Raw genomic sequence first — 27,261 nt, forward strand, 5'->3', positions numbered from 1 at the left:
TATGCCATTGGCTTTGATTTTACTTAGATAATATCGTAACTATCATTGTTATCTGACGCCTTATATACGTTAATGTAAAAAAAGATAGAAGATTAGTCACGAATCAAATTATGTCTCTCGATGTGATCTCTAAGTCTATTAACTATTATTGATTCAAGCATTTTACCTATGGCAGATGTCTAACTGATTGGCCTGTAGTTACATATAGACGATTTATTTCCCTTTTTTTCTTTTTGAAAACAGGAACAACGTTTGCCTACCCCCAAACAATAGGCACAAAACCAGTGCCTACCGACTTATCAAATATTTCTGATAACTGGTCGCAGATTTCAAATTTATACTCTTTAAGAACTCGGAAATTTTTCGACTGGAACCGGGGATTTACCAATGCTGATGTTAGATAGTCTACTTTCTTCATCCCCACTGAAAATCGGATAGCAGTCAGGTACCTTATCTAACCTCTCCTTAGTAAACACCGAGAGAAAAAATTTGTTTAAACACCTCATTCATTTTTTCCCCTCCGATTCTATTATGGCATTTTCGTCGTTTTTAATTGGGCCTATCCTTTCCTTAATTTTTTGTTCTGTAGAGATGAAAGAAGCCCTTTGGGTTGGATCTCGCTTGTCTGGCAACCTTAATTTCATAGTTACGTGTTGCTGTGCGCGTGTTATTTTTAACCAGTCTTTCCATATTATTATATTTGAATCTAATATGTATTTCCCCCTTCCCCCCCTTTTATTATTCTTGCTTCAACCTTTCCGTCATCCATATAGGAGTATTACTATTCTTCCGTATTTACTTGAGGGGAAGAAATTTATTTTTCGCATTTAGAATTAAAACTGTTAGGTTACTGTATATTTCATCCAAATCGCTGACCGGGCTATTGACCTCGTACTTGTAAGTGACCTGACCTAAAGAACGCATAATATCCTCCGTGACCCGACTCCTGACCGCGCTAATAAAGTCCGGACTGGCCGTGTATGTAAGAGGTTGGTAGAGAATAGGTTGAAATTGGTAGAAAGAGGGGTAGATGGCAAGTGTTATATTTTCAGAGTTTGTGTATTTACATAATACCCGAAAGCGAGAAGGCAAGGGAGTGTATAAGCTCGCTCTCAGCCGGGGATCCGATTTCATTGCTGCTGGATGACGTGTATGTTTTGTTTTTTGCTCACTACTTGTAACCTAAGTGGGCTATGCAGAGACACGAGATTGCTTAAGTAAACAATATTGCATATAGACTTGTAACGACAAATCTGGTTGAAGAAAGGGTGGAGAAAATTCAATTGGTTCTAGAGCGTAAGACCACGCCCTTTGGGAAGGATCTTAAATCTCTGTATTTAATTTATCCTCGATTGAAGACAAATTACATATAACAAACAACAGGAAACAAAGACAGTGGTGAAAATTGGAAGTGAAAGACGTCCGGAATGGAGAAGCGGACGAGAGTGACGGTAGCCTTGATCTGGAGCCTTGCCAAAATGCCGCAGCAAGGACTATCCTAGGAGCTCAACCTTGGACTAAGACTGTTAACCTCCAGATGGAGGTTTCATTGCCTTCATTGGGATCACGGGTCAGAAGGCTGGAGGTCGACTTTCTTGATAAGATAATCCACAGCCCTAGGGTAACTGAGCTGACTCAGAACCTTGTGATAGCTCTGGGACGGGTGGATACTCTTATCCACTCCGGTACCTGGCTATCTCAGGCGGCTAGACTCTTGGACTCCTTCAGGCTCACAGTACTCTCCTTGAGAAGGGTAGGGACTCTGTTCACCCAGAGTTCAGGTCCCCACCTCCATGGTTGTCGATACCTGCAACCTTCGTTGTTAGTAAGCATCCCAGTAAGAAGAAGCTATGTGATCAGGAAAGAGTACGAGCGCAGGCCCTATAAGGCATCCGCGCACTGTCGACACCTGAAATGGCGGTCTATTATACGGATAGCTCAGTGGACCCCAACAAGCCTCGTGACTGATGGTTTGACCTTTGGCAGGAGAGTATCTGATCATACGTCCACTCTCCAAGCTGAGGCCATAGCGGTTCAAGGAGCGTTAGAGCATGCTCTAATATCTAGAATTGGTCCTGTAGTGATCCACACGGACTCAGTCTCTGCTAGGCAGCTTAGATACGATACAGCCCAGCGACAATGTACGCCTACTGACCTCCATCCTAGCACTCCTGCTGAAGCTACATCAGCAAGGCAGGAGTGTTACGCACAACTGGGTGCCGAGCCATGTAGGCGTCCCAGGAAACGAGCTAGCCGACGCCGCAGCAGAAGCGGTGCGCCAAAGACCCGAAGTCGATGTTGTCGTCCATCTCAGCAGAAATCAGTTGCGCATACGCACCAGGTCTCTCAACCAGGTACAACGGTTCCTTCAGCACAGACTGGAGGTAGAGATATCAGAAAGGGCGAGGTGGTACAGGGCAGTCACAGACTACGAGCCCCTTGTATTTCCTCGCTCCACACCTAGAAAAGTGGAAACTCTGCTCTTTCGTCAGCGGCTGGAGGACCGTTGTTTCTTGCAGATCAAGAGAAGTCCAACACCTGAAGAAAGAAGATACCACCACTGTAGCCACCCTCAAACATTACCTCCAGCATTGCCCCGCAACTCCTTTTCTGAGAGGGCCTCCGACAACATCTGAGGGTCTTGTGCGCCGCCTATGCAGCCACCTTAGCGAATACGAACTGCGTCGGCTGGTGGAGTGTCAGCCCCCCCTTTAAATATTTTAATATTTTGCATGATTATTATTATTATTATTATCATCATTATGTAAATATTTGACATGTATATATGTAAATAATATTATTGTAAACACAATTGACACAGATAACACAGCATAGCCTAAAATTATGTTTTAATTAACTAATTTTGTCTTATTTAATTCTTAACTGACCTAGTGAAGACTAGAAAGCATCATATAATATTTGTATGCAGAATTCCTCTGCACGAAGTAGAAAAATTCGTATAAAATTATACAATTACTTCTTTAGATAATACAAGCCCACCGGCTGCGCCGGCCCGGCTACGCCAGGGGGCTTGGCCTGCGGCACTGCGCCTTCGGCGCGGGCGCTGCGCGCCCTGGGCTACGCCCCTCTTTAGGAAAATAAAATATCAAAATTATATTGCTTTTTATTTCTTGTCAACATCTAGCTGTTCTCGCAAGTCATCTATATAGGCGATTTGTGCTGGTGTTAAATTTCCGTTCAAAACACCCTTTTTATATTTTTTTAAATTATTTTTTTCCTTTAAGTAATAACTTTTTTTTTTTTTTTTTTACTTGCTTTTCTTGTTTCAAAACATTGCGAATTGTTCAATCTTTTGCTTTGGCCTCTCTCCGTTCCTTTCTAGCCTCCTTCTTCTTCATTCGTTCTTCTTCTTCTTCTTCTTCTTCGAGTTCTTCTTCTTCTTCGAGTTCTTCTTCTTCTTCTTCGAGTTCTTCTTCTTCTTCGAGTTCTTCTTCTTCTTCTTTGAGTTCTTCTTCTTCAAGTTCTTCTTCTTCGAGTTCTTCTTCAAGTTCTTCTTCGAGTTATTCTTCGAGTTGTTCTTCTTCTTCTTCGAGTTCTTCTTCTTCGAGTCCTTCGAGTTGTTGTTGTTGTTCTTCTTCTTCGAGTTCTTCTTCTCCTTCGAGTCATCTTCTTTTTCTTCGAGTTCTTCTTCTTCTTCTTCTTCTTCGAGTTCTTCTTCTTCTTCTTCTTCGAGTTCTTCTTCTTCTTTTTCTTCTTCTTCTTCGAGTTCTTCTTCTTCTTCTTTTTCTTCTTCTCCTTCTTCGAGTTCTTCTTCTTCTTCTTCGAGTTCTTTGAGTTCTTCTTCTTCTTCGAGTTCTTTTTCTTCTTCGAGTTCTTTGAGTTCTTCTCTTTCGAGTTCTTCTTTTTCGAGTTCTTTTTCGAGTTATTCGAGTTCTTCTTCGAGTTCTTCTTCTTCGAGTTCTACCTCTTCTTCTTCTTCGAGTTCTTCTTCTTCTTCGAGTTCTTCCTCTTCTTCTTCTTCGAGTTCTTCTTCTTCTTCGAGTTCTTCTTCTTCACCGTAGTTGGCGGTGTAACCGATTTACCCCCAAACGCCTCTCGCCTCAGGAAAAAGAAATAATTGTAACAGAATCTTTTTATTTAGTATATGATTTCCTCATTCCTTGATTTCTCTGACTGGCCTAGCTAGGAAAATTGAGCCCCTGATGGCAATTTTGGTAATAGTTGAGGATACACTGTTAAGTTTAACCAGGATATTGATATATTGCCTCATCTTGTAGGTGTAAAACACGCTCGGAGCGGCCAGATGTGTTTTATTATTGAAGAGAAGTTGAAGGTACTCGAGTTGTAACCACCTAGCGGCTAGCAAATTTAATCATCTATAGCTAATTAATGTGGGACTAAAAATGTAGGTACATTGACGTTTTAGCATCAATATGGTACAAAGTAAGTGTTCATAATAATTAAAAGTTGCTTCGTGAAAGTTGTAACCGATTTTTTTAATAGTGATTGCAAAGATTTTGGTCCATGTCCTATTTGTCATTTGGTCTCTTGATTACTAAGAGATTACTAAAAAGGCATTATCATCCTGCGGTATACGCGCACTCACGCACGCTCGTGGCGCAATAGTTATAGTTCGTAGCTGCCACTACGGGGGTTCGGGCTCGAATATCGCCCAGTGCTGAAATAATATTAGTATCGCTGGGCTGCGAGTCGTTACTCCAACTCTCATGGGTGGGGAGTTGGGGTGTATGTGTGTGTGTAAGGTCACAGCATTACCCATATATCGGTAATGTATGAGCTTTGAGCTCTCTTCCGTGAAGAAAATAGCTGTCGATCACGAGTCCAACACGTGATCCAAGACCATAGTGAATCACAAACAAGCTGGGGGTGCGTATATTTGGTCACAGCATTATCTATACACCTTTCCAACAATTTTTTACAGTGGTGAGATATGGAATTAACATATAGTGACATCCTACGGCGCTCACTGATGGAAACAAACATGGTTGAGCTGTGAGTGTTCATCAGGTTCCTTTCAACTACCAAGGCTATTTTATCGATAAATATGGTAAATTACAATTCATTAGCACGATATTATATACTAGTCTGGTGTTCACCAATGCCAGACATGCATAGACCACAATTATATTAATACAACAACAACTGGAGAGGCGAGGGGTGACTGTGCTTATCACACCACAAATGCAGTGCACACACGCACGCATTCATTATGCGCTCAGGCGCCCTACCAACATGCAATAGCCTACGGCCTTGGTTAAATTGGATTTATGGGATAGTTGAGTATGTCACTGTTCTATTGTATGGTACCTTATTACAGTCATGAGTAAGCTATATAATTAGTATTTCATTTGCTGCTGCTTTCTTTGGTACTGTGGTGGGTATGCGGTTCGACGAAGCTGTTCAGTCTTCCAGCAGGAGTATGATCGAAGGTTTACTTAGCTAAATCTACCTATACCGACTTACTGGTGTTAAGTTAGTAATTAGCCAGTAAGTTGAGTAATTTGGGGTAAATACTTTGTAGAATTACATAATTTGAGTTTGAATTATTTTGTGGAACTAATATTTTCCATGAATTTATATGGTAACAGTGGTACTAAAGGTAAGGCTAACACAAACACTGGTTGTGTTCCATGTTCTTTATTGTAACTGAGCTGAATGGGTATTTGTTATTACGGAGGAAAAGGTATCATGGAGAAACTTATTTGCGGTCAAGGGTGCGCACTTGTGGTGTACGTCTAGTCGAGCTGGAGGCCATCGCCTGACTGCCTGGCACTTCCAGCCCACACAACCCTGTTTGTTTGCTGGGCTACACTAAACGCTTGGACGTCCAGCCAATCATCTCCAAGAGTAACGACCATGTGACCCAGCCCGGGTGGAGTGGGGGCGGGGCCAACCCGACTTGGGCACCGCTTGGCCCATGATGCCAACCAAAAGGCAGGCGTGCCGTAGCAAAGCCTTCGTGATGCATACAGAGGGACCAAGCGCGGAAACTGAGGGACAAGGCCCACGCACCGTATGGCATACTTAGAGGGACAAAGCTCGCGTGATATACACGTGGGGATTAGGCGCCAAAATCACCACATTTGCACAGAGAATGTAGCTGATGCACCATAGGCATTTATAAACTATAGACTTAATATTATCAGGTTATAATTCTATTGGGAGAGGTTAGGTTAGGAAAATCAAAGTGATGCTGTGCCAACTTCAGCAATTTTGCCTTTAAATTAGCTGTCTTTTTGTCAGAACTTTGATATGTGATGCATAGTGAAATGTAATACACGTGGTATTTTGTTGTCAGGTGAAGATTGAATCTATAGCAAGTTTTCAGTAATTTATGTAATTTTTTGTTATATTAATATATCATTAGAAGAAATTATCTGCCTCTGTTTTCCATTTGATAACCTAACTACAATTACTAGTTCATGAGCTAGATTGAAATTATAGATGCGTACAGTGTCATACAACAATGATTATGAGAAGTGGAAACAAACAAAACCTTCGTAGAAAGATACTTTGGTCTTCGATGGAAAGCAGAAAATAAACACCAAGAGTAATGAAGAGAGTATTAAATATTTTACCACGGATCTCTTGCGGAGGATACACACAGCTCCTTTGTAAACCAGTCATGTACATGGGTTGAGCCCTTCAGTCACCCAGCAAATCGTGCTTCCTGTGAACGACCCTTTGCAGGTTACCTTAAGAAAGAATTTTTGTGTTGTGAAATAGTCGGACTGTGTTGTCTGTTTGGTGCTTTCACCTAGGGCAATGATTTTCTAATATTTTTGGCTTGTTATCCAGTTTGAAACGGCACGTTAAACCTGTTATCCAAACAAAATATGATTAGTATTCATATAATCAATGCATAGGTAAGAACCTAAAATACGTCTTTATCATCTTTGAGTATATATTTTTATTATTTTGGTTACAATACCCTGCTGCAAGGTGTTGCATGATTTTCTCAGAGGTCACTGCTTAAGGCTTTGGAGAAGCAGTCAGAGAATGTCTAAAGAAGAACGTCTTCTTTCTCACTGATTAGTCTACTACAGAAAAGAGAACATTGTTGTGGATTATTGAACCTTATCACGTCAAACATTGATACTACTTAGGGGACTATGGTCACTATGACACTTGAAATCAAGGCAAGACCCATGTACATGCAACGTGCCTTATGAGGAAATGCCCCATCGACTGAGGACTGCCGTTTTTAGTGCATTCACAGGCCTTTCAGGACTTATATATCATTTCCGCTATTACCTGTGTCATGCATCAATTTCCATTCCGTGAAGACCTTATCTCGAACTGAGTGGGTGCTTGGCCTTTTTGAGACCGACAGGCATGGGAACACATTTCGTTTATTTACTAGAATATCAAAACAAACAAATGCAGAGACTGCTTGTCCGCCGCATGACGTCACGGGATTGAAACCGAGGCAGCGGACGTCTTTCTTAGAAAGGTATATAGATCTGCCAATATACGATTTTTGTGCTCTCATCCGAAAGGGTAGTAGCTGTCAATCACGAGTCCAACAGGGTTTAAGACTATGGCTAATCACACACATGATATAATGCACGTGGCGTTTAAATTTCTGTATTCTTTGGTAGTTTTGCTAGTGTTGCTAGGCTGCTTTTTTCTGAAAAGCGAGTCATGGATCACCCTTGTCTGTCTACAAATGCATTCTTAAAATAAGGATCATTGATAAAAGAAAAAAAAAATGTGGCAACGTGATTATTAGCCATACAGTTCAGAAAACATGACCAAGTAAAAAATGTATACATTATGAAAAAATAAATGTGCAAAAATCACCCAAGTTGATACAAGTTAGACAAAATTCAATGTGTAACCAGTATTTTGTACACTTTTTTTTTTTTTTTTTTACCAATTTTGTACAACTTTTTTTTACCAATCATGGTTAAAAGCGTACGAGTATGTGAAATCAAAGTAAGGAGTCCCGGTAAACAATTATCACAATTAGACACTACTAAGTATTTCAGCGGCTTTGACCCATCGTTTTTCGCTCATATTTCCGAAATAACCATTCACATCATCATGATATATTAGCACAGCCTAATTCACACCCTGCCCTAATTTTTTACATTATAGTACATTCACAAGTGTATTTAATTACGGCGTTTACTCTTGATATTAAGTGTGTCGTAGCCGACACCCGTGAAGTAAATCGAACAAGTGAAGTTGTGACGTCATCACAAACCACCTCGTGTATCTCATCCTCCTCCCCTTCCCTCCCACTATTACTCTCGACGTGTTAATGCTCTTCGATCACTCAGGAAGCATCGGGAGGAGGGGAGATTGGTGGTTTACGTCGACGAGACATGGTTAACTACCAGAATGCACCACAGTAAAGAGTGGGTGGACACAACAGCCTAACACCAGTGCCATCTTCAGCCGTTAAGTGCCCCCTGGGGAGGGTGAGCTTTTTGTGGTAGTAGCAGGTGGCGCAGATGAGGGATTCATTGACGAATCACTTCTGTGCTACCCTGCCAAGAACAAAACAGGAGACTACCATGGTGAAATGAACAGCGCCCTATTCATTCCCTGGCTGACATCACAACTTTTGCCGGCGCTCGTTGAGCCATCGGTGCTGGTGCTTGACAACGCACCCTACCACAGTCAGCTGACCGAGGAGACCCGTTGCCCCACCACTACCACAAGAAAAGCGGAGATCGTGAAATGGTTGGAGTGCCGCAGCCTACCATTCCCACCACATGCTACGCGCCCCGAGTTGCTACTGATCTGCAAGAAGAACCGGCCCGAGCCACGCTACACGGTTGACGAAATTATCCGATCATGGGGTCATGAGGTCATCCGTTTGCCACCAGCTCATCCAGAATTAAACGCCATCGAACAAGTGTGGGGCTGCATGAAGCAACACGTGCGTTCAACGTTGCAGCGGTTCACTCGGGCAGACCTGGAAGCGCGGCTCCAGGAGGCAAAGCTTATCGCAACCAAGGAGGTGTGGGCGGGTGCTGTGAGAAGGTCCAGATCGTTCGAAGAGTACCGGTCATCGGACAACATACATGAAAGTATGGAACCCGTCATCATCACCATGGGCAGCGATGACGAGGATGAACTGTTTAACCATAGTGGTATGGAATGAAATAAAATACATGTCCAGTTATTATAATAATTTCCCTATCCATCATATGTATAAACTTGTTATTGAATTCCCTCTCCGGGTGCATGGTATTCAATTATTATTACATCTTCTTTTTTGTTTTTGTTTTTTAGAGAGAGAGGAGGAAGAGGAGGAGGAGGAGGAAATGGGGAGGAAGGAGGGAAGGGGAGGAGGATGGGATACACGAGGTAGTTTGTGATGACGTCACAACTTCACTTGTTCGATTTACTTCACGGGTGTCGGCTGCGAGACATTTGATGTCAAGAGTAAACGCCGTAAATAAATACACTTGTGAATGCAGTATAACGTCAAAAATTAGGGCAGGGTGTGAATTAAGCTGTGCTAATAGATTATGCTGATATGAATGGTTATTTCGGAAATATGAGCGAAAAACGATGGGTCAAAGCCGCTGAAATACTTAGTAGTACAAAATTAGGGCGTCTTCTTCCCTTTTTCGCAAACTTTCATTACACCATTTACCTACATGTGCGGACTTATTTTATATACTTAATCATTGTGCAATATGGAAATCTCAAACTGTTGGAGTCCGTATGGGAGATGAACAAAATATGTGGGTTGGAGGACATGGAGTACTTTCAGACTGAAAGTGCTTGACTTACATTCTGTTAATGGTCAGTTGATTAGACATGATATATATATATATATATATATATATATATATATATATATATATACATATATATATATATATATATATATTGGAAGATTCATTGTGTTTCGCCCATCTCTCGGGACCTATATCCTCGCCATGACATTGCTCAAAATAGTTCTCATCTTAAATTTCGATTTTTTTTTTTCCAAAGCATGAAATGCGTAAATCTCGAATTCACTACCTGCAGGGTAGTTTCTTGCACTAACACTATTACATTCAAGCGTGTGTTGGAATCCCTATTTCGATATTATTTGGTTATATTCCATGGCTTTTTCCCGCTGGCACAGTTTTGCTGCACATGGTGCACCTTACAGTCAGTTAGCTTACCAGTTTTTCATGTTCACAAAAATTTGGACTGGCGTATCAAGAGAGTGTTGCCCTGCCTTCATTCCGATGCCTGGTGTGAGAAGCGGGAGGCTCAAGCAAGATATGAATTTAACTCAAAATCATACTTGGTTACCACCTTTTATTGCAGTTGGGTGTGGCCTTTCACTACCTTTACTGAAATAAGATACCAGGTGGCACAGGTGATGTCACCCATCATCAGATATCACCCATCCACTTCCCCACTCCTCGTATTCAAAATACGAACATATTGCGCTAAATCTACCATAATCACTTCTGTGAAAAATGACAGATTATTCTAGTTTGTGACGTTTTTTCTTGTTCATCAACGTGACTCTAACAGCCGAGACGGGGCAATTGCAGATTTGGATAAATTATTTCTACACCGGGATGCTCCAACTTTCCAGGGTTAATGGTTTGTTCTGGTTGACGCTACATAATTTTACCCTGCTTCAATGGACCTTAACCTTCTTCGGGTCATTCCTTAGTTTCGAAATTGAGTAATTTTTCTGGCACCCGTTCACAAATATTGCCATATTACCCTCAGGGGATAATATGGCAATATATGAATGTGTCACTGAAATGTAAAACGATAATGTGCACGACCATACTAAGACCAATTTTACTAAATGGGTCAGAAACTTGGAGTAGGACAAGGAAGATAGAGTCAAAGATTGGAGCTGCAGAAATGAGGGTATTGAGAATAATTATGGGGATCACCAGAAGAGACAGGATTACAAACAAGAAAATAGAACACCTAAAAATTGAGCCGATTGTTGGAATCATAGAAAGAAACAAGTTGAGATGGTCTGTTCATATGAAGAGAGTGGAGGAAAGTAGATATCAAAGAAAGTGTATGGAATGGCAGCCTAGAGGAAGGAGGCAGGTTGGAAGATACCCCCCCCCCCAAAAAAAAAAAAAAGTGGATGGACTGTGTGAAAAAGAACTTGGAAGGAAGAAATTTAACGTTGGAAGAAGTAAATGAACAAGAAATTTACGAGGATCGAGATGAGTGGAGGCGTCTGATGACGAGGCCGACGACTGACAGTTGAAATCAACTACCAGCTGGCGTCTGGAGAGAAAGTGAGAAAGTTGTACAATACACCCTGAACGCTCTTCTTTGAGCGTACAGACTTTAACTCAAACCCGTGAACTTCTACAAACCCATCCAATTTTACCAGACTTAACTTTTTACAGAGAAAAACCACCACACCTGTCAGACACTTCAAAATTTCACTACAACACCTGTGCTCTCACCACCTGTTCGACACGTACAACGCGATCACTTGTTTTACCTTGTCTCATGCATCAATGAAACCAAAATAATGTAACTATATATTGCACATTTCACAGGATTTGTGGTTTCAAACCGAACTCTTTAACATCATAGTCAAGTTAAACAGAACATCCAGAATGGATTTTGAGGTGATAAATATAAATCCTGTTAGTTGATGATAAATAGGCTATAAATCCTGTTAGTCTATGATAGAAAATATAGGGCGTTGCAGAAGCTCGCCGCAATGGTGACTAATGCCCCGTTACAACCATTTTCCGTCACACTACTGAGAATTCTCATAAAGGTATACTCTATCGACTCTTGAGCCCTTGGGTGTAGTCCATTGTTTACACATCTATCACCTGCGCATGACGATCTGTCTGTTAATCTGTACACTATTTATGGAATATACATACATACTGTACATACACACACACACATATATATATATACATATGTATGTGTTCATAATACGACTGCGTGGTGTTGAGAATTGTTTGGAATTTGAGGGAAAGACAACCACTGTAAATTTTGCAACGTTGCCTCCAGGTGTCATATTTTACGCACACACACACATATATATATATATATATTCAAAATACGACTGCGTGGTGCTAAGAACGGGTTGGGATACGAGGGAAAACTGACTGTAAACCTTGTGACGTTGTAACATTACGAGAATGTTACTTGTGCTTTGGTGCCGAGGGAGTGAAGGAGACTCGAGTGAGTTTGGTGGCTTTATTCTGGTTAGTGCGAGTGTCGACCTAGGCTAGGTCGGCGGGCAGGGCTCGGAGCCCTGCCCTAAACACAAAAGTGACCGCAGAGTGACCTGAGTCGCGCACCGCTTGTGAAGAGTACAGAAAATAATTGGGCTGGACACCAAAACCTGGCATCCTTATATACGCACCCTGCGTACGCTACAGTAGCAAACGACCCATCCTGACCAAAACATGGCTCGCAGGGTTGTGCTTTCGTGAGGATACAAATGCCTGTAGTACAGGCGTAATATGGACTTAACCTATACAAATATAATACAAGGCCGAAGGCCAGCTACTTCTACACAACATATATATTCCTTGTCCATCCCATTTCTGCAGCGGCGATACTATAAGCCAAAATAATCGTGTAGAAGCACATGTGGGGGACTGTTCACCACAACGTTGCCGCCCGAGTTGTCTCATTATGAATATATATACAGCATATATATATATATATATATATATATATATATATATATATGTATATATATATATATATATATATATATATATATATATATATATATATATATATATATACTGTATATATATGTATGTATATAAATAAACAGATAACGTACAAACCAACAGTGAGACAGCTTGCTATATGTAATAATTGTTTTCCCCGGGTCACGCCAAAGGGCTCAAGAGTCGATAGAGTACGTTGAGGTGTGTTGTTGTTGTTGGAGGGGGGGGGGTCGACTGATTGAACTCCCATACTCTAATGTTTATGACTCCTCCGTAAGCCTCTTGGCTAGTACAGTGGTAGCCCGCAGGCCTCGAGAACACGGGGTTGGCAGATGTAGTCTCGCCCGGGCCCAGGAGCATAAGCTGTTTAATGAGGAAGATATTGCCATGGGTGGCCATAACGGTGGTGGTGGTGGTGGTGGTGGTGGTGGTGGTGGGGGGGGTTGATACTTGCCTCGGCTGACGGTCGGGGGTCCACCGTGGTGTTCTGTTCGAACCCTCCTCGCCGTGGCACAGAGGTTGGGAAAGGCATCCACTCTGAGTAATGGCCCCCGACCGCTGTTCACCTCAGGACCTGAGGTGACTTGGACATCACTGTGTCTGTGTGTGACACATCAGCTTCCTCTGGGTATCGTCACTGCAGTGGCACACCGTGGATACCATATGCGTTCATGTATGAATAGTTCCGGGGGGAAAATCCGTTACAATTAGTTTTGGTAAGGTGGGGATAGTCTCCCCGTTACAGAGCACGTAGTCCACTTCCCATTACATAACACGTGTTCCACTTCCCTTTACACTACGTGTTTCACTTTCCGTTATACAGCACGTGGATAATTTCCTGTTATACAACATGTGATTCATTTCCCGTTGTGCAGTGTGTAGTTCACATTACGTTACCCAGAAAGTAGCTCACTTCCCGTTACACTAATTTTTATTAATTCCCGTTACACATGTTCACTTTCTGTTACAAAACACGTTGTTCGTTCTCCGTTACAAATGCTCACTTCCCGTTACACAAAATTTGGTGCACTTACCGTTATACAACACGTGTTCACTTCCCGCTACACATGTTCACTTCCCGTTACACATGTTCACCTCCCGTTAGAGGGTGTTTACACGGTCTAACGGTTCGTCAGACACGTGTTTAAAGTGATGTGTGAACGGGGTATTTGGTTGTCGAACACGTTGGTTAAACCCCAAATACCCCGTTCACACATCACTACACGTATCTATCGAACCGTTAGACCGTGTACCCTCTTACACTACACGTAAGGAAGACGTGGGTCGCTTTCCTTTGCAGAAGACACGGTTTACTTTCCGTTAAACACGTGGTTAAATTCCGTTATACAACGTGTTTAACTTTACGTGACACGACACGTGATTTTCCGATACAAAACACGTAAATAATCTCCGTAGCACAACATGGCTCAAGTCTTCTTTACGCTACACGTGGCTCACTATGACAGTTGATAGACTAGTTTTATAAATAGTAGTGTCTAATTATATTATTGATTTAACAACAGAGACTTTTTATACATCACTGGAACTACTATTACATGGTATAAAAAATTGAAATTATATAGGTTAACAGCAGAACCTTTCAACTGCACTGCTGAACAATTTCCTTTCCTTGTCAACTAACGACAAGTTGGCAGCGTTTTGAAAGCAACTTTGGTAAGAACTGGACGCTTCATCGTCGTTGCCCTACGAGCGAAGTTTATCTTTTCCGCTGACAGTCTTCCATTTCCTACTACTTTCTCCGGTGCAGCCTTCTCGCCTTCACCGCCTTCCTTCTCTCGTAGGAGATCGCGATTTGGAGAGCCTTCTTGAAAGTGGTGGTGTCGTCCATGATGACTGCGTCATATACTTCACCGTCCCTCTGCCCCGTGACGAATTGATGCTTTAAGATGGTGTCGTACTGGTCCTCTGGGAACTTACAGTCTCTCGCCAACCACTCCAGATCTTCAGCGAAGGTAGCTACGGTCTCACCGGCTCGTTGGTTCCTCTTGTAGAATTTTTTAAGAGCGAGAAGAGTGGGCATTTTTGGGTTAAAATGATCGTCCAACACGTTAACAATGTCGTCAAAATCCATCCTACTCGGAATGATAGGATGAACAAGCTTCGCTAGCCTTTGGTATGTCTGGTTTCCCATACAGGCCCGGAAGTACGCAGCCTTGTCTTCCTCCTCGGAGATGTCTTGAAAGACGAAGTATTGTTCCACCCTTTCCACGTAATCCAGGAATTCGTTGTCTTCAAAAAACTCCTCCATTGCCCACCGATGGGGAAACGCTGGAATGTTGCTACCGTCATCTCCCTCCAACTCCGCGGCGATCACCGCGCCCGCTTCTTCACCCACTTCAGGTTGTTGCAAATCCTCTGATTGTCTCCGACTGTAATAATCTTCCAACAAATCTACTATTTCTTCGAATTTCAATGTTTCGGGCAGCGTATGGTCAGCCAGAATCCTGAGGTTGTGGTATGCTGAATTTCCCATACTTGCAATTAAACAAGCTACTTTCTTTTTCTCTTCTGTGATTTTAAAGTACGTAAGGTATAACCGCATTTTAGCAACGTAATCAGAGAACAACTCCTTCTCAACGTCAAAAGGAGCCAGAATCCACCTGCCAGTCATGGTATATCGTCTTTTTCAATCTGATATAAATATTATTTTCTAATTTACTACACTGGAAAATCGGCATAGCACTGACACAGTTGTTCAATAAATGAAGTCGGAATATAGAATTTCAAGCGAACAAATGAAAATATCAACTCAATGTGGCTCGACCCTCAAATGGTACACTCCCAATCTTTGCTTCGTACAACCCTTACACTGATTCCGTGTGGTGAATTTGCCTGGGCGGCGAACGCCGGTGTGGAGGGAGAGAGTCTGCAACCAAGCGTAAACAGTGGCACAGTTGCCAGTTATTGAAGGTGTAATGATAAAATTGTGTTATCTTTTAAATTTACTGAATTATCATCTATTTCACTGAAGCTTATTTAAACTTCTGTATTGTTTCTTATAGTAGATTATTCGTTATACGCATGATATTTTGAATTTTAGATGTGACTTCGAATACAAACCTGTTATTCTGAATTTTCTTTTATTTAGAACAGATAAACATTAAGATATATAGGATATACCAAAACAAAACGAGTTAAATATTTAGGGATTTAAACACTTGTGCAAAATAAACCATAGTTTAGTACATAACGAATAAGTACAAATATTGTCCGGACTCAAGAAGCTGCTATTGATTTTAAATTGTCTTGGTAGTGTTTCTTTCATAGTACTATGAGGTAGAATAATATCTAATGTCATGACTTTAGTTTGACATGGAAATGGTGAAATTACATTAAGCCTTCGCCTTTGTCATGAAAATGAAGAATCCTTTACTACTTGTATTCACAGACGGGCAAACATTCTTACAATACAAATTAAGTTGCTTCATTTACAAAGGAAAATATATTTTGCGAATACGAATGGATAAAGAGACGGGTTGAGACATTGTCAGAATATACGAATGGTGAAGTATTCTATGATTTACATGTATCCTCTAGGAACGATTATATATGATTTTACATTTTCTTAGACATCTGAAAGTGTTCACAGTTTTTCTTGTGGTGGATACGGAGTGACAGCAGACAGACATTAACAGTGTATAAGCCATACAAGAGCCATCCTATTGTACATCCCCATAAATCTGATGAAAATACTACTCATATCTATAATTCCAGAAAAAAATACAACTTAAAATAACAAGCGTGAATATGACATATCGAAACTTTAGCCCCTGACGTCCAAACCTATGTCTGGAGTTTATGTTTATCCCCATCCCTAACTCCACACAGTCACTATCCTTTACATTACACAAGGTGTATATCAAGTGCAGGGATAAAAAAGTAAATCAGGTAAGTAATCTTAACAATTAGTTGAATTTCAATAGTTCACATTCCTTAACTTCCTAACACAAACATAACCATAAACAATACAACTAACACAAAAACAAAAACAAACATAACAAAAAACTGTTCTTCCTGCCATACCCCAGTCCCTACCAATCATCTGAAATGTACATTATGCAAACATTTACATCATTTCATGTGCGTGTATATATATATATATATATATATATATATATATATATACACCAAGGCTTTTTTTTCCCTTACCAGGGGGGTAGCCAAAAAGGACAGGGCACAAAAACATTCCCACCCATTTCATCCCCGAAAACACTCCACACCCCTCCACCCTCCCTCCCATCTTAGCACCTCCTAGATGATGGGTCATCCCTGCACCCTGTCCACTGCCCTGGGTCAGAAGCAGTGTCGCAGGACACAGCACATCCACAGCAAGGCCGCTTCATTAAATCGGCGACCCCCCCTCTCCGTCCCCCCATATAAAGGAGAGGACGGGGAGAAATCCCTTCGGGCTGCGTAAAAAATTTTTGCTCACACACACTACCTCACCCCCATTCCCCCGTCCAATCCACCTCATGCATCACAACATTTTCCATATACAACCATTCTCCATTCACCCCTGTCTTCTGTCCTCTCCCGTCCTTCCTCAACCGACATTACCCTCTTCCCCAAAGCCCCCTTCACCCCATCCATCCACCTCATCCTAGGACGTCCCCTCATGTTCACTCCCTCCACATCTGCCTTCCATACCTCCTTTACTAGTCTTTCTTCACTCATTCTTTCCATGTGTCCAAACCATCCTAATACTCTTTCATCCACCCTATCTCCCAACCCCCTTTCCACCCCTGTTCTCCTCCTCACTTCCTCATTTCTCACACTATCTAGCCTAGTAACCCCCATCATACTTCTCAGACACTTCATCTCAAACACATTCAAGTTCCTTCTCTCTTCCTCTCTCATGTTCCATGTTTCTGCTCCATACAGTGCTGTTGGCACAATCACTCCTTCATACAGTCTCCTCTTAGCATCCATTCCCAGATTCCTATTCCTCATTACACTTTTTAAACCACCAAGGCATTTACTCGCTTCTCTCAATCTACATTCTACCTCCACCTTCACTCCACCCTTTCCTGCCACATTTGCACCCAAATATCTAAAACTATCCACTTCCTCCAGTTGCTCTCCCTTAATGCTCACTTCCAGATTACTGCCACTTTCACCCCTTGTACATCTCATCACCTTACTTTTACCCACATTTATTTTAGCTTTCTTCTATCACACACTCTCCCAAACTCTGTCACCAACTTCCTCAATCCCTCCTCCGATCCTGCCACAAGCGCAGTGTCTTCCGCAAACAACAGCTGGCTCACCTCCCACTTTTCTCCATTTTCCTTAACCATCTCCAATCCCTGACCCACTACCCTAGCATTCACCTCTCGCACCACCCCATCCATGTATAAGTTGAACAGCCAGGGTGACATAACGCATCCCTGACGAAGTCCCACCTTTACCTCAAACCACTCACTCTCTCCATTTCTAATCCTGACACAAGCTCTACTACTCTCATAAAAAATCTTGACAGCTCCCAGAAGCTTTCCTCCTATCCCGTATATCCGCATAATCTCCCACAGTGCCTTTCTGTCTACCCTGTCGTAAGCCTTTTCCAGATCCATAAAGGCCCAGAAAACATCCTTCCCCTTATCTATAGCTTTCTCACATATCTGTCTTACCACAAAGATCTGATCTACACAACCTCTACCCGTCCTAAACCCACACTGCTCCTCACCAATTACTCCCTCTGTTCCTCTCCTAATCCTCTCAGTCAAGATCCTCCCATAAGCCTTCCCAACTACACTTAACAAGCTAATCCCTCTGACACTACTACATTCACACATGTCCCCCTTTCCCTTGTAAAGTGGAACTATACACGCACTCCTCCAGTCCTCTGGCACTCTACCTTCTCTCCAGCAAACATTAAATAACCTCACCAACCAGTCCACCATCACTATACCTCCTTTTTTAAGACATTCTGCATGGCATCCATCCAGACCAGGTGCCTTACCTGCTTTCATCATCTTAACTGCTGCCTTCACTTCATTCTTCCTTATTTCTCCTCCATTTTCCTCACTCATCACTCTCATTTTCTTAGCATTTCCTACTGCAGCTATCTTTCCCTCCCTATCCTCCTTCACATTAAGCAACTTCCTAAAATATTCTGCCCATCTTCCCCCTGCTGCCTTCTCTTCCATTATCATCTCTCCATCTGCACCTTTTACCTTTTCTTCTCTACTTGATTCGCCTCCTCTTCCTCTCTTAATTTCTTTCCAAAACATGTTTTTATTACTTTCAAAATTTTCTGTCATACTCTTACCCCATTTTACATCTGCTCTCCTCTTTGCCTCCTTTACCTTTTTCTTTACTTCTCTTTTCTTTTCCCTGTACGTCTCATATGACTCCCTCGTCCTACTTTGTAACCAATCTGTGAAAGCTCGCTTCTTCTCTTCTACAACCTTCTTCATTTCCTCATCCCACCATTCACTACCCTTCCTTCTATTTCCTCCTGACCTTCTTGTTTCACACACCATCCTTGCACACTTTGTGACTCCCTCCTTGAACCATCCCCATTCCTCCTCCACACCTACCTCCACTCTATCCTTCACTCCCTCCCACTCCTCCTTCAGCTTCCTCTTGTACTCCTTCTCCTTTTCCCCTTCGTTTAGAGAGTTCACTCTAAGCACCTCCCTACCTTTTGTCCCTTTCCTCTTTCTCCATCTGTCCTTCACTCTCAACTTACCTTCCACCAGAAAATGATCTGATATTCCCCCACCCTCTCCCCTTAGCACATGTACATCCCCTAACTCTTCCTATCATAATCCTATTTACCACTACATAGTCCATTAAAGCTCTATCTACCATCTTTCCCTCCACCACCCTCTCCCATGTGTACTTATGCTTGACTTTCTTCCGAAACACTGTATTTGCTATCATCAACTCTCTTTCTAGACACATTTCCACCACCAACTCTCCACTACGATTCTTTCCTGGAACTCCACATTTCCCAACCACTCCATCGATTGGCTCCTTTCCTACCCTAGCATTAAGGTCTCCCAGTACTATTACATTTACACTTCTCCCTAAACCCTCTATGCATTTATTTAAATCTATCCAAAAGGCCTCCCTTTCTTCTACACTCTTATCACTGCCAGGCCCATATGCACTTACAAAAACCCACATCTCCTTTCCCAGTTTCACCTTCATCCACATTATCCTTGAGGAAACTTCCTTCCACTCCACTACACGTTTACCTATCTCTTCACTTACTAGTATAGCCACCCCTTCCCTCCCTCGCCCTCTCTTCACTCCTGATAACCTCCCACTTACACTCCCAAACTTACAATCGCCCTTCCCTTTCAGCTTAGTTTCACTCAAAGCCAACACATCCATCTTTCTTCTCACAAACATACTACCTATCTCTTCCCTTTTACTCTCATCTGTACCACATCCACGCACATTAAAAGACAACCTTAGGGTGCTGGACCGAGGCCCTCCAGCCCCTCTTATGCCTCTGCCTTTTTTTCTAGGAATGTGCCCTGTAGGGCTACAAGGAGAGGGATGCCTAGTCCCAATCCCCGTCCCGTAAATATACCCGTAAATATTGCCAAAAATAACCCCAATAATTTCAGAAACTGGTTCTGCACAGACTGCTCAAAAACATTTCCCTATCATGCCATCTCAAACACAGAAATTATTTTTTTTCCGCGCCAAATCTCGCATCGAAAAACTTAGATGTATATACCGCTATTAAGAAATATAAAGAAATAGACAAAATATCGGAAAATTTAATTTTTGCAGGAAAATTAATTTTTCCCTGATACAAACCTGAGGTACTCCTTACAATGGGATATTTCGCGTAGCGCAAGATTCCTACCGCTAAACATTGTGTGTTTTTAAAATCCTCACTCCGTGGGTCTGGGCAACGCTTATCCTCAGTAAGGGGCCCTATTGGGGCAAGGGGGCCCTTCCCCTCCACCACAAGTCTCGCACACTATACTCCATTCTCTGAGGCAGGTGTGAAATTAATCACAAGGTTTGTCAGTCAAGGGAGAAGGAACTTTTAGAGGGGTGATTGAGGAGGGCCATTAGAGGTAAGGAGTACCTCAGGTTTGTATCAGGGAAAAATTCATTTTCCTGCGAAAATTACATTTGTTCCGAAGAATACAAACTCTTCGGTACTTCTTACAATAGGAGACTCGGACTTAGGAGGGAAGGAAGTTGTTATCTAGCCTGGGAAACCGCCGTAAGGAAATTTTAGTGTGCTAAGACTTACGTTGACCAGACCCCTATACATTCCCCTAAACTTTGAAGTGCACCCATTTCTGTTCCCAGGAGTGGAGACAGACAGGTTATACTCACTCTTGTACCACTGAAGGGCTTGAATTGATTCCCTTGGAATGCTTGAGAGCCCTCGGGTGAGGTAAGGGAATGTATGAGAAGGACTTTGGAAAGTTATCACCGTGTTTGCCGAGCCAGAACCTGGATGGGTTGTCAGGGTCGGCTGTGTGCTATTGGGGAGGGGTATGTCATCTCAGGACTTCTTGGGCGGCCACTATGGGGCCCAAAGAGAAGTTCCCTAAAGATTCCCACATTACTTCTTTGAGGTAAAAGGAAGTGAACGTATTCTGGCACTTCCATATACCTGCTTGAAGAACCTGGTTGACTGACAGATTCTTTCTGAAGACTGGGGAGGTCCCTATTGCCCTGAGGTCATGGGCTTTCGTTTTAGGACAATCTGTGTGGTTCATTTCGTAGGCTCTGCGGATGACTTCCTTGATCCAGTAAGAAACTGAATTCTTAGTGATGGGCTTCAGCTTACCTTTAGTAGAGACAAACAACCTCTTTAATTTTGGTCTAAGATGTTCAGTTCTCTTGAGGTAGGTCCGGATGGCTCGTACCGGGCATAGTACCATTTCCGTTTGTTCTCCCCCTACAAATTCGTCTAAGGAAGGAACACTAAAGGACCAGAATCTAGGGTCGGATTTGGCAGGATCTTGGTTTTTGGCAATGAATTGGGGCATGAAAGTGAAGGAGACCTCTTTCCATCCTTTTGAATGGGCGACTCTATAAGAGATGGCGTGTAACTCCCCTACTTTCTTGGAAGATGCTAGGGCTAGAAGAAAAACTGTCTTCAAGGTGAGGTCCTTTAGATGTGCATCTCGGAGGGGTTCGTAAGGGGGACCCCTCAGAGAGTTCAGGACTAATGCCACATCCGATTTCCCTGGGGGGGGGCACGATTTTTTTAAATGCCTGGAGAGCATGGAAATTTCTAGTGAAAAGGCTAGGTCCATTCCCTTCAGAAAAAACACCTGATTTACCGGCCTTGCACTGCCGAGAGGGAGATCTTCTTGGACTTCCTGAGGAAGTGGAAGAAGGAGGCGATCTCAGGAATGGTGGCTTGATCCGGGACTATTTTCCTGGAGTGACACCATTCTGCAAAGGCATTCCATTTCCCTTGATAAAGGTTAGCTGAGGAAGAGCGAATAGGAGTGGACATGTCTTCCGCCACCTATCTGGGAAAACCCTTCTTTAGGAGGATCCGGACCATAGTCTGAACGCGTGAAGATTGAGTGCTGAAGGGTTCTTGTGCCAAGCCCCGTTGATAGGTTGATGTAGAAGGTCTGGTCTTCCCTGAAGGGCCAGGGGCTCTTCTACTGCTAGATCGAGGGCGTCTGGAAACCATGGGGCTTCTGGCCACCAAGGAGCGATTAAAGTCATCCGAAGGTTGGATGCGTTTCTTGCTCTCTGGAGCACCTTCTGGAGCAAGGAAAACGGTGGGAAAGTGTAGGTGTCCAGGTTGTCCCAACTTTGCAGAAGAGCGTCCTCTCCTGCCGCCAGAGGCTCCGGGAGAGGGCTGAAATATATTGGGAGTTGGTGATTCCATCTCGTGGCGAAAAGGTCCACCAGGGGGGAGCCCCATTTGTTGATGATGAAGTTCGCTACTTCCTGATGGAGGGACCATTCTGTGCTGACTATCTGACTCCTTCTGCTGAGGTGGTCCGCCCAGACATTCTTTTTCCCTGGGATGTAGCGAGCTTTGAGTGACACTTGGAGATTCTCGGCTAGATTGAGGATGTCCATAGTCAGAAGGCATAGGTCCTGGGAGACTATGCCCCCTTGCTTGTTCAGGTAGGCTACTACCGAGGAATTGTCCGACATTATACCCACTACTTTCCCCGAGACTTGATCCTTGAAGTGACGGAGAGCCAGGAGCACTGCTTTCAACTCTAGCCAGTTAATATGGGCTATCCGCTCGACTGTGGACCAGGAACCTCTGACGTGATCGTCGTTGAGGTGGGCTCCCCAGCCCTCCTTGGAGGCATCGGAGAACAGGAGGACTTCGGGGGGAGATGGGCCGAGGGTCATCCCCACGAGCAGGTTGCACGGGTCCTTCCACCAGAGAAGAGAATTCTTGACTTCTTCGGTGAGGGTGATGTGTTGTTGGGGTTCTCCCTCTTGCGGGGACCACTGAGACTTGAGGAGCCACTGTAGCGATCGCATTCTTTGTCTGCTCCTGGGGATTAATCGCTCTACGGAGGCCATGTGGCCCAGGAGGATTTGGCACTGTTTCGCCGTTAGGAACCCGGTCGATAGTGCTTGTGCGACAAGAGAAGTGAGATTGTGGATCCTCTTTTCTACTGGGAAGGACTTCATTAGGGATGAGTCCAGGACCATACCCAGGTACGTGACTCTCTGCTTTGGCAAGAAATCTGACTTCGTGGGGTTTACTACGGTGCCCAATTTTCGGACAAAGGTTAGGACCATTCTCAGGTGTTCTTGGCATAGCTGGGCGGAATGTGCAAGGATCAGCCAATCGTCCAGGTAACGGAGTAGGCGAATTCCCTTGGAGTGGGACCACGCAGAAACGAGTTTGAACACTCTGGTGAGGACTTGGGGTGCTGTGGAAAGTCCGAAGCATAGGCAGGTGAACTGGAAGGCGTTGCCCTTGTGGACGATTCTGAGGAATTTCCTGGAGGAGGGATGCACTGGTATTTGGAAATAGGTATCTTGGAGGTCCAGTGACACCATGAAGTCCCCTTCCCTGATAGACGCCCTTACGGACTCTGGGGTGTCCATTCGGAACTTCGTCAGGGAAAGGAACTTGTTGAGTGGAGACAAATCGATGACTGGTCTCCACTCCCCTGTTGCCTTTTCTACTAGGAATAGTCTTGATTAGAACCCTGGGTCCGGAGTCGAGACTTCCTCTATAGCTCCTTTCTGGAGCAGAACGGAGATTTCCTCCGCTAGGGCCCGCCCGCGATCCGAATCCGGATGGTAGCTGCTGACTTGGATGGGATAGGGGAAGAGGTTTGGGACAGCGTGAAAAGGAAGACAGCCTGCCTTGATGATTTATAGGGTCCAGTCTTCCGCCCCGGCCTCTTCCCATGCCCTCCAGTAGAGAGAGAGGCAACTCCCTATCTTCTGCGGACGGTCAGGCGAATTCCTAGAATTTTCCGTGGGGGAGTCCGGAGCCTCTATGATGTTTTCGCTCAGGTTCTCTATTCGGAAAGGGGCGGGGCTTTTCTGTCTGCATTTTCGACTTGGAGTGGAGGGGTGGCCTTTCTTCTTTCTTAGAGTGATGAAAAGGCTGTCTCTGCGTCTGAGAGGACCTAGGGGCTGATGTGGGGGTGGGCCTTGGCCTCGAGGTAGGGACGGCTACTCTCTCGATGGCTCTGTTATGCATCAGTTGGTTTTTGCTTGTGATTGCTGAATCCACCATTTCCGGGGGGAATCAGCGTGTGGGTTAGAAGGGGGGCCCTCTTCAATGGAGCATAAATTTCTCTGAGGAGGGGGTCACTGGGGTCCCCTAGGATGGTGTCTCTCCTGCGTGACTCGATGTTGGCCCAAGACGTTGAGAGGCAGGCCGCTTGATGCTTCAGGGCTCTGCTCGAGCTTTCCAATAGAGCCTGGAGGTCGCATTCCTCCTGGGGTTGCAGCTCGGGTAAAAACTCCCTTACTGAAGCTAAGACGCGTTCCAGCCAAGAGTTCACCGCGAGGGACAGAGCCAGGCACTGAACGAGGTCTCTGGATTCTCTGCCGGAAAGGATTACGTTTCTTCTGAGTAGTGAATCCACGTCCGCTTTGACAAGCTCTGGTAACCTAACCGGGATCGAGGCTTCTTTGAGGTTTGTCCTTTTTGTGAGGGCGTCGGAGGCCTGGCTCATGGCTCGTACAGTCTGTGTACTCCATGGGAGTTGGATTGGAGTTGGCTTTGTTTTCTGCGAATTGCCCGTCTTGAAGATTTCAGACTCGAACGTGGCTTCCTCTTCTTGTGGGGGCTCCAGCAGATTCGCTCTTCGAACTTTAGCGAGGATCTCTGAGAAGGAGGGTTTAACAACCATCGGGGATTCCGACTGGGAATCCTGCGAGGTTTGGTAATTTGCCTTCTCATCTACGGTGCTGTGGACGTCGTCGTCGTCGTAGCTGGAGTCTGCTCGGTCAGCGAGAAACACCGCGCCTTCATCATCGTCACTGATCGGTTCGGGGGGGGGGTTCCGATCAACTGGAACATGTTCTAGGGGGGCTCTTTTGGGTGTTGAAGCCTTGTGAACTTCCGAGTTCAACAGGAACTTTTCTTGAGTTGCCCGGATGAATTCACGTTGTTCATCCATCATCTGTTCTCTCATTGTGTTAAAGAGGGAATAGATAGTGGGGAGAAGTTCCTGGAAATGCCCGCTTGGAGAGTCCCGATTGGGTTCGGAAGGTCCGGGGGACCCTCTTCTGGTTGAGGTGGTTTTACCCGCAAGTAGTGCAAGCGTAGGCTTACCTTGGGGTTCCTGGTCAACGGGCATGGAAAGGTCTCCGTTGATCACCCGGCTCTTCCTATGATGGGTTTTAGGTGGACTTCGGGATTCCTGAGTAGAAGAAGAGGCTAAGGCGCTCTTTTTCTTCGGGTTCTTTGTCCGTTTCGGAGTCGAGCTTCCGGGAAGGGTCGAGGGCAAGCCGCAAGCAACCGGATCCGGGAAGAACTCGTACAGGAGTGGTAGCTAGAGGTGGCCGGAGGCGCATATTCGTCTAAGCTAACCGCCCTGGTTGAAGGAATAGAAGACAACTTAATTGGCCTGAGATTGACTCGAGGTGGACGTTGTACAACCTTCCTGTCTACTACGCTTTGGAGGAGGGAGATAATTGCTCGTCTCCTCTGAAGTCATAGTCTGCCTTCTCTTGTTTTTGGGGGGTGAAGGTGGACGCCATTTTCTGTGCTTGTGCAATCCTATTGTAAGGAGTACCGAAGAGTTTGTATTCTTCGGAACAAAGGAATTTTCGATATTCAATCACAATAACACCCAAATTGACCCCGAATTAAATTTCTACTCACAACTAACAAAAGATTTTACTATAGTGATACACAATTTGACACAGTATTTCGTGATATTGATGGTTTCACACTAATTCACATTAATGCAAGGAGCCTAAACGCTGAATATAAGAAAATTGACTGTTATCTCAACTTACTCAATAAAAGCTTTGACGTTATAGAGATAAGCGAAACATGGATTGACCCAGGATGTCTAGTAAACTTCTTACAAAACTATACTCACTGCCGTGTTAATAGGCAGATCCTAAAAGGCGGCGGAGTTTCTCTTCATAAAAATTCAATTTCATGCAAATTGAATCACAATGGCAAAAGCCGACAAGACTGTGAGAATAAACACCTTGTGAGATCGAAACCTTTATTGGTACTACGTTTCGCTTGTTACAGCTTTTTCAAGTACTGGATTCTGGATTCCAAGGAAAGACCACCTCGCTTGCGCGGGATCGGGTTTTGTGGGAGGGGAAGAATGTCTGTAGGAAAATGAAAAGATAGTAGTGTATAAAAGAGGGCTATTGCCACCGGGCGAATTGCGAGCGATTAGGGGCTTATTTATTGTCGTGGCTTAGGAGAACTGGGCTAGGAGCTTGGACGGCGGCGTCAATGCCGGGAGGAAGAGCAGATTATATCACCAACGAAAGTTTGGAAAATGGTAGGAGACGTAGTAGGAGAGAAAGGGGGAAAAACGGAAAAATCTTTAGTGGGAGGTAAACTGAAATGAGAAGATGTAGTATAAGAGAAAGTGAGAAAGGAAGCGAATTTTAGTCGAAGAAAAAGGAAGTGTATATGTTTGTGCGTGGGATGCGGCTATGTTTGTGAGAGGTGTGTGTGTGTAATTTACGGTAAGTGAGTAGATTTCACTTCCTGCGTGTAGAGGGCGTTCCTGATTAGCCCCAGGTAAGGCATGAGAATTCCTGTTTTACCCCAGGTTGGGTTTGAGTAGCCTGTCAGTTAATGGGCTACATGCGATATTAGTATTATTATTATTAACATTATTACCATTACTATTATTATTATTACATTATTGCGGCTATCACCAGTCAAGCTGGTGAAGGGGTGTATTACTTGTAGGTACGGTTATACACGTCTTATCGTGTACACCGCACGTGGGACGGGCGCAGCTGACAGATAGTCTGTACGGTGTGGTCTAGGTGTAATATGTTGTACCAGATGTTTGTGTTTAGCGTGCAGTTTTTCTAGGTGTCTTGAGTGAAGTTTGTGTTTGTGTTGGTTGAGTGGACGGATGTTGGAAATTTGGTGTAGAGACTCAGTGTGAAGTCGCTCCATCGCGAGCCCGTGATGAACTGGACAGCGGCATTCTGAACCTTCTGATGCTCGTAG

General features: G+C 43.9%; 1 pseudogene; it reads left to right on the forward strand.

The window, feature by feature from the left end:
• Window positions 1-8,187: 8,187 nt before the first annotated feature.
• Window positions 8,188-9,197, forward strand: LOC143039756 (uncharacterized; annotated as a pseudogene).
• The last annotated feature ends 18,064 nt before the right edge of the window (window positions 9,198-27,261 follow it).

The sequence above is a fragment of the Oratosquilla oratoria genome, chromosome 27 (genome assembly GCF_046742065.1).
Source record: "Oratosquilla oratoria isolate Oo_2021 chromosome 27, ASM4674206v1, whole genome shotgun sequence".
NCBI classification, from domain to species: domain Eukaryota; kingdom Metazoa; phylum Arthropoda; class Malacostraca; order Stomatopoda; family Squillidae; genus Oratosquilla; species Oratosquilla oratoria.